Raw genomic sequence first — 7,178 nt, forward strand, 5'->3', positions numbered from 1 at the left:
CCGCCCAAAAAAAAAAAAAAAAAAAAAGAATTTCCCCATTCTATTAAGTGGTAGGTTCTTGATTAACATGTCTAAACTAACTTCCTGGGTAACCTGTCAATTAAGATGGGCTGTATTCGAGTACTTCCTTTACCTGGGAAAGGAGACTCCTCACAATACAAACATGGATTTCTAAATGATGCAAGAATAAACACTGCTGACGGAGAACTTCCAGACAACGATTAAAGGATTCCGCTGCCTTGGTGTTTTCCTTAACACGTAAATATTTTAGGGGAAAATAACATACTCTTACTTTTTGTTACACTGATTACAATGTAAGTTCCTCAAGAACATGCCTTTCAGCCTAATTAGCCCCGACAAAGACTGTGCCCACAGATACCAAAAGATGAATACCATTAGGTCACATAGCTAACCAAGCTCGTTAGCTCGATCTGAAATCCTGATTCAGTTGCACTTACTGTGAGTTAGATCAAACGGAGATTTGAGACCAACTGGTGAAACCCTCTTTATCTACCGAACTATGAGCTCTTTAAGAGAAGCTCCTGGCAGGGACCAGCAGTTAGCATAATGGCTATGTCGCTGGACTCCCACGTAGTCGACCGCGGTTCATGTCCCGGACCCGGTGGCTTAAACTCACGCCGGGCATGTGTGCGTGCGTGCCCAAGATCCCGAAAGGAGAATGGAGGAGAAGGGATTGCGGCGTGGCCATCCCCCCTGGAGGATGATTTCTCGCTTTCTGTCTCTCTCTGCCTGTCCGGCGAGCACACGCGCCCTATAGCAAAATCCTCTAAAAAAAGAGAGAGAGAAGCACCTGGCAAGGGAAAGAATGAAGGAGGAAAAGACTTGGGAGCTAGCATCCGACCTCTTCTCAACTGCATCCCACCACTCCCGTCTCCTCCCCATCCCCGTCCCTGCTAGGCTAACCACTCTTCCCTCACTTGGAACACCATCTTGAGTTGTCCCTGATACCCACTCACTATTTCCAGCCAGATCCAAGTCAAGCAAAAGCTTTCTCACTAATGTCACACCAAACCATCAGATTCCAGCCAGCGTCCTCTCAGCACTTAGCTGTGAAGCTACACCAGGGGGCGGTCTGCAGTGCTCCAGGAGGGCACGGATCCATGTTCTCACCATGGCACCCTCACGTGGCACGGCACCCAGCCTACGGCGGGCACTCTGTGGCTATTATTACACTTTAGCGAATGAAGGAAGGAGAGAATCTTACACCAACACCACTGCCCCACATACAGCTTGGCAGTTTCCAAAATGCTCTGAGCTACATCTATTACCCTGTTTAAGCACTTAGTACATCAACTCATAATGGAAGACTGAGAAGGCAACTCATTTTAGTCTGACGTGGTCATTTCGCAGATGAAGAGTCAGAGGTTGGTACTGCAGAAGAGTACCAAAGGATCACATAGCTACCTACCTACCTGGTGGCAGAGTAGAACCCCACACCTAAACCGTGTGTTTTCCATCCCACTCGTCTGCCTTACCCGTCAGGTGTCCTTTCAGTTCCTGAGAGCAGATATTTACTAGGGTCCAACAGAGTTGTAAAACAGCTGCTTACTGTGATGTCCAAAAACCATCTCCAACTTCTCATATTCAAAGGAATTCCTGGGGCCAGCAGATGGCATAGCGATTACATCACTGAACTCCCACATGGCCAACCACAGTTCAAGTCCCAGACTCAGTGGCTTGAAACTCAGGCCAGGCGCATGTGCATGCATGCCCAAGATTCTGGGAGGAAACAGAAGAGAAGGGATTGTGGCATGGCCTTACCTCCTCCCGGGGCTGGTGGGGGGATGATTTCTCACTTTCCCTCTCAATGTCTCTGTCTCTCAGAAATACATGTTTTAAAAAGCACTTATACACATTCCACCTCCCCCCATTTAAGCAATGACTTAAAAAAAATTGTCTAAATTCCTGACTTTAAATCAAGGGACTTGCCTATTACCATGTTTGGAGGGCTTTAGGGAGAGGGGTGGTGGCTACAAAAATGAATGTAGTAACGAGCTGCTTTTACATGTTTGCACCTGACGCAGACTTTGCCTCAGTTATTCAACGCAGTAAGTATTTACTGACTATCTGCTAAATATGAGGGGCAGGGTTAAGGTCGCAGCAGATAAGGAAAATCCAGCTTTGGTTCTAAGTCACAGGGTAGAGGTGTGAGAAAAGTACAAAAATAACTAGATGCAAGGCAGAACATGTTCTGTGCCCTGAGAAAGATCAAACAGACCTAAGGCAAAAACTCTTGCTCAGTCTCCCACAGAATCTGCACACCCCAGGGTCTAGCCCTTCCTTAACTCTAGTTTTGCCCTCTGCTGTATTGATTGCTGTACAGCCGAGTACGTAACAGGGACCTGGGAATGTGGTGACACAGGGACCTGGGAATGTGGACTTCTGGATGTGGATCTTTAATGTCACATTCTGCTACTCACCACCCAATCTTCTGGTGGGAGGGGACCGAAAAGTCCTCCCAGGGTTTGGAAAACAATGGGGCTAATTCAATGCGGGTTGAAGCTGCCACTCAAAGCATTCTACCCTGAAGGCATATACAGCTGGCAGCTTCACAAACAGGACAGGAGAGTGGGAGGGCACCCAGGAGGCACAGCGAGGTGAAATCTGAAAGGATTCCCACAGGCTTTCTCCTTGCTACCTGAAGGACTGAGATCTTGGAGATATATTCTCAAAGGCCATCAGACTTCCCAGAAATGAGTGCAGTTTTTTGGACAAACCACAGAGGCTTGGCTGGAAAGTGCTGTGTGTGAAGGCAGGAGGACCCAGGGAGGGTCACCCACGTGGCCCTGCAGTTAGATGCAAGGAGAGTGCAGGAAGACAGGTAGAGCTACGTTCTGCAATCAGTTATTCTGTTATCCAGATGGGTGAGGTGAGGACTGTAAGGGAGACAGAGAAGGAAAGCAGGAAGGAGCCAACACTGTGAGAAAAAGAGAGAGGGGGGAAGGTGAAAGACCATTTTAATGTGAAAAAGTGATCACTAAAGACAATGAGGAAGGGCTCGGAGGCAGGATCACAGGCTGCTGGGCAGGAGTGTGCCCAGGTAGACCTCAGAATGGGAGGGTTATCATGAGGATGAGTTCCTGTCCGGATGAAAGGGGTTCCTTTTATGGAAGCCAGGCACATCAGAAGGTCACTAGATGAGGGGGTAATTAGAAGGTTGACATGGCAGCAAAGGGGGAGGCTAGAGCGCTGAGATGGATGGGATCGTGGGATCAAAGACTACTGGGCTGGAGGGTTTCAAGGTATATGGATACCAGGATTCCTAGGGGTAAGGGACTGAACAGGAGGCAGGGATTTGGGGCAAAGTGTCAGCAAGGTGGGAGACACCTTACGGGGAATGAGGACTCAGACTGAGAGGATACCTGGGCGAAGGTTGAAGATACGTATGAAGATTGATCAGGTTTCAGGACACGCTACCCTAAAATGCGGCAAACTGGGGGCCAGCAGGTGGTGCAACACTGCACTCCCACAAGACTGGTCATGGTTTGAGTCCCAGGACCCCATGCCTTGAAAATCACAGTGAGCACATCCGTGTGGCCAAAATCTCAAGATCTCCAGAGGAGAATGGAGAAGGGATTGCAGTGTGGCCACTGGGGTGGGAGGCGGTTTCACTTTCCTTCTGTCTCTCTCCAGCAAGCATATGAACCCTATGGCAAAAACCTAATAAATACATACAAGTAAAAAGGCGGCATTTGAGAAAATGATGGGAACAGAAAAGTTATTGTCTTTACCCTTGCACCGTGAAGCAGATCATAGGAAGGATTTTTTTTTTTACTTTCCCTTAAGCAGGTCAAAAGATGTTGCCAGAGGTACTCTTCTCCTGAAACCCAGAAAAAGGAGCACTGTTCTCTGGGAAGACACAGGATCACAGAGAAACATGTGACAAACAGGTCTTCCTAAGTTTCCCCCAGTTTATCCCCATTGGATTTTATCCTTTGATGCCCTACTGTATCTCTCCAAAACTTGACAAACCTAGCATAAAAATACACAGGTTTAGGGCCAGCTAGTGCATGGAGGTTGAGGTAGCTGATTCCCCACGGCCAAGTGTGCAGTTTGAGTTCCAGACTTGGCAGCTTGAAAAAAAATGCCAGAAATGTGTGCACGTGTCCAAAATCCCCAAAGGAGGGAGAAGTGGAAGGGATGGGAGTAGCAAGACCATCCCCCCTGGGGGTGCTTGCTTGCTTGCTTTCTCTCAGGTAAGCACATGCACCTTCTGACTAATTGAAAAAAAAACCAAAAACAAAAACAAAGGTTTGGGCCAACGGGTGGCCTGGTGCTTAAGACACTGGATCACACATGACCAACTTCACAGTTTAAGTCCCAGATACAAAGGTTTGGGTCCACAGGTGGCCTGGTGCTTAAGGCACTGGGTCACACATGACCAACTCCATGGTTCAAGTCCCAGACCCGGCAGCCTGAAAAACATGTGCATGCATGTACAAAACAAGAATGGAGAAGGGATTGCTGCGTGGCCATCTCCCCTGGGGGATGATCTCTCATTTTCCCACTCTGTCTCTCTCTGGTGAGTGCTCCCACTCTGACAAAAGATCTAAAAACAAAAAATATAGGTTTAATCATTTTGAGAAGTTTTAATTTCCTTGAGATTCCTGTCTCCCATAAAACTTACATTAATTTGCATGTCTTTTTCTTGTTACTCTGTCTTTTATTACAGGGACTTCAGCCAGTAACCTAAAATAGATGCTTGCTTTCCCCTGCAAGGTGCAGGGGTCTCAGAGGATATGGAGTCAAAAGCCATGAACAAGAGAATGTTACCAAGCCAGGAGGCAAAGAATAACAGAAATCTGGGACCAGCAGTTGGAGTAATGGCTATGTCACTGGACTCCCATGTGGTCGATGGTGGTTCAAGCCCTGGACCCAGTGGCTTAAACTCACGCCAAGCACATGTGCATGTGTGCCCAAGATCCCGAGAGAATGGAGGAGAGGGGACTGCAGTGTGGCCATCCCCCTGGGGCATGATTTCTCACTTTCTGCCTCTCTGTCTCTCTATGTCTTTCTGGCGAGCGCACGCACCCTATAGCAAAAACCTCTAAAAAAAAAAAAAAGAATAACAGAAATCCTGGAGGTCAGGCAACAGGTTGATACTAAATTTAGGAATTACTAAAAAATAAGGAACAAGGGGCTGAAGTTGATGTGGAAAACCAAGTAGGTTTGTGGAGAAGTGAGGCAATGAAGTTTTCTAAAGACTGTGTGTTCAAATCCCACTCCTACTCAATTGTGTGAGCTTTAGGTTTATTTAAAACTAAACCAAAACAAAAAAATTGGGAAGTGCAAAGTGCTCTTTGGTTTGTTTAGAGGTAAACTAACATACATACAAAGCATGGCTAGCAACAGTTCCTCAGTAAGCCAAATTATTATTATTATTTAGGTGGCATCAGGGTAATGAAGGGGGTGGGGCGGGGCAGTGCAGGGCACAGCAGAGATGACAAAAGAATGGGGATTCTGGGACCAGCAGATAGTGTACCGGTTATGTTGCTGGACTCTCACATAGTAGACTACAGGCCGAGTCTCAGACCAGGTGACTTAAAACTCATTCCTCTCAAGAGGAAAATGGAGAAAGGACTGCAGAGTGGCCATCTCCCCTGGGGGATGATTTCTCGCTTTCTGTCTCTCTCTCTGGCCAGTGCACCCTATAGCAAAAATCCCACCCTCCAAAAAAAAATTATGGGGATTCCAAGATGTCAGTAGCAGAAAGATAATGCAAGGTGAGGGCCACATGCTCACTGGCTGTTGAGTCCTCAGCTCCACAAGAGCGTTCGGATGGTAACAGCTTGTCATGTGACAAGCTTGGGCTCCAGGGCTTTGCATGTGTTGTCTCAGGCACCACTGTCATTCCCTCTTACTACAGGGGGAGAATGCAGGTTCAGACAGGATAAATGGTATGCCGAAAGTTCCACAGGTGAAAGGTCAGAGTCAGACCTGAACACAGGGTTCTTCTGACATCACTGCCCCAAGGTGAACGCCGTGAATGCACTCTGCTAGACTTGAACGGATGCGGCCTGATGAAAGGATATGGGCACACTACTAAAACCTGTAAAGGACCATGGGAATGAGGAAATAAGATTCACGAAGCAAGCAGACCGAGGGATTAGGTTGTAAGACTGAAGCTTCTAGGGTGGCTTACAAAAATGATTGCCAACAACTATTATTTAGACTGAGAATTGTGGAATTTCATAGCTGGATGGTGGCTCAAGAGATCAGCTAACCCAACCCTGTAACAATAATGATGAGAAATTGAGACCCAGCGTGAAGGACTTCTCCCAGGTTTACAAAGCACAACAGAGGCAGCGCTAGGACTCGAACCTGGGACCACACACTTAAACCAGAATTCTTTGATGCCTCTGGTTTGACTATTTCATATTCATTTCTATATCCACTTCAGTACCAGAATGTGCTGAAACTTTTAAGTCATGTGCTGACTGACAATGGAGGCCCCTGGGTGCAGAGGAATGCCAGTGGGGGTGATTTTAGGATGGAAGGAGAACATGGAATGAGGACCACAGGGTGACAGGAAAAGATGCTGGGGGTTATGTAGAAGAGTGGGGAGAAATCACTGAAATATGGTTTAGGAGTTGTCAGGAGAGGTTTGATGGGAGTCAGCAAGTTTGTGGGGAACACAGGTAGAGTTGGAGGAGTTACTGGGTCAGTGGGGTCACTGAGGTTTGGGGGTCAGTCGATGAAGTGTGGGGATCCTGGGGTCACTGGATGATAACGGAGGGAGTCACTGGGTTGGCGGGACCCTAAGAAGTGCGGGGGAAATTCTGGGTGAGCAATCAATGGATGGGAAGGGAGGCGTACCTGTGAGGTCTCGGGGTCAGTGGGTGGGATGTGGGGGTCACAGAGGTGGAGGCGGGCGCAGTCCCGGGGTGGGGTCTGGGAGTCATGAGGGAGGAGTCGCAGGGCGGAATGAAGGGGCAGGGACCCGAGTGGGGGAGGGGGAGGGCCGCCGTCCAGAGGCCCGGTGGCCCGGCTGGGGTCACAGGAGGGAGGCAGTGCCGGCTCGGGACCTTCCCGGGGCCCTGCGCCCGCCCGGCCTCCCGCCCTGCGCACGGTGGACCCACTCTTCCCGCAGGCACCAACCTGACAGCCCCCGAGGGCGACTCCGCCGACAGACCGCCATGCACCGGGCCCCGCCACCC

At 48.8% G+C, this 7,178-nt stretch overlaps 1 protein-coding gene across 4 annotated transcripts in view; it reads right to left on the reverse strand.

The window, feature by feature from the left end:
* ZNF76 (zinc finger protein 76) overlaps positions 1–7,177 on the reverse strand; it is a 44,869-nt gene extending 37,692 nt beyond the window's left edge. For 3 of the 4 annotated variants that reach the window (XM_006144187.2, XM_006144186.2, XM_014586164.2), the window contains exon 1: positions 7,120–7,177. The gene's annotated coding sequence lies outside the window, so the exon portion shown is untranslated. Of the gene's footprint in view, positions 1–5,958; positions 6,050–7,119 lie in introns of those variants that run through there. The other variant, XM_027770202.1, reaches the window with a different exon arrangement.
* Between the last annotated feature and the right edge of the window lies 1 nt (position 7,178).

This window comes from Tupaia chinensis, unplaced genomic scaffold (genome assembly GCF_000334495.1).
Source record: "Tupaia chinensis unplaced genomic scaffold, TupChi_1.0 Scaffold000116_1, whole genome shotgun sequence".
NCBI lineage: Eukaryota > Metazoa > Chordata > Mammalia > Scandentia > Tupaiidae > Tupaia > Tupaia belangeri.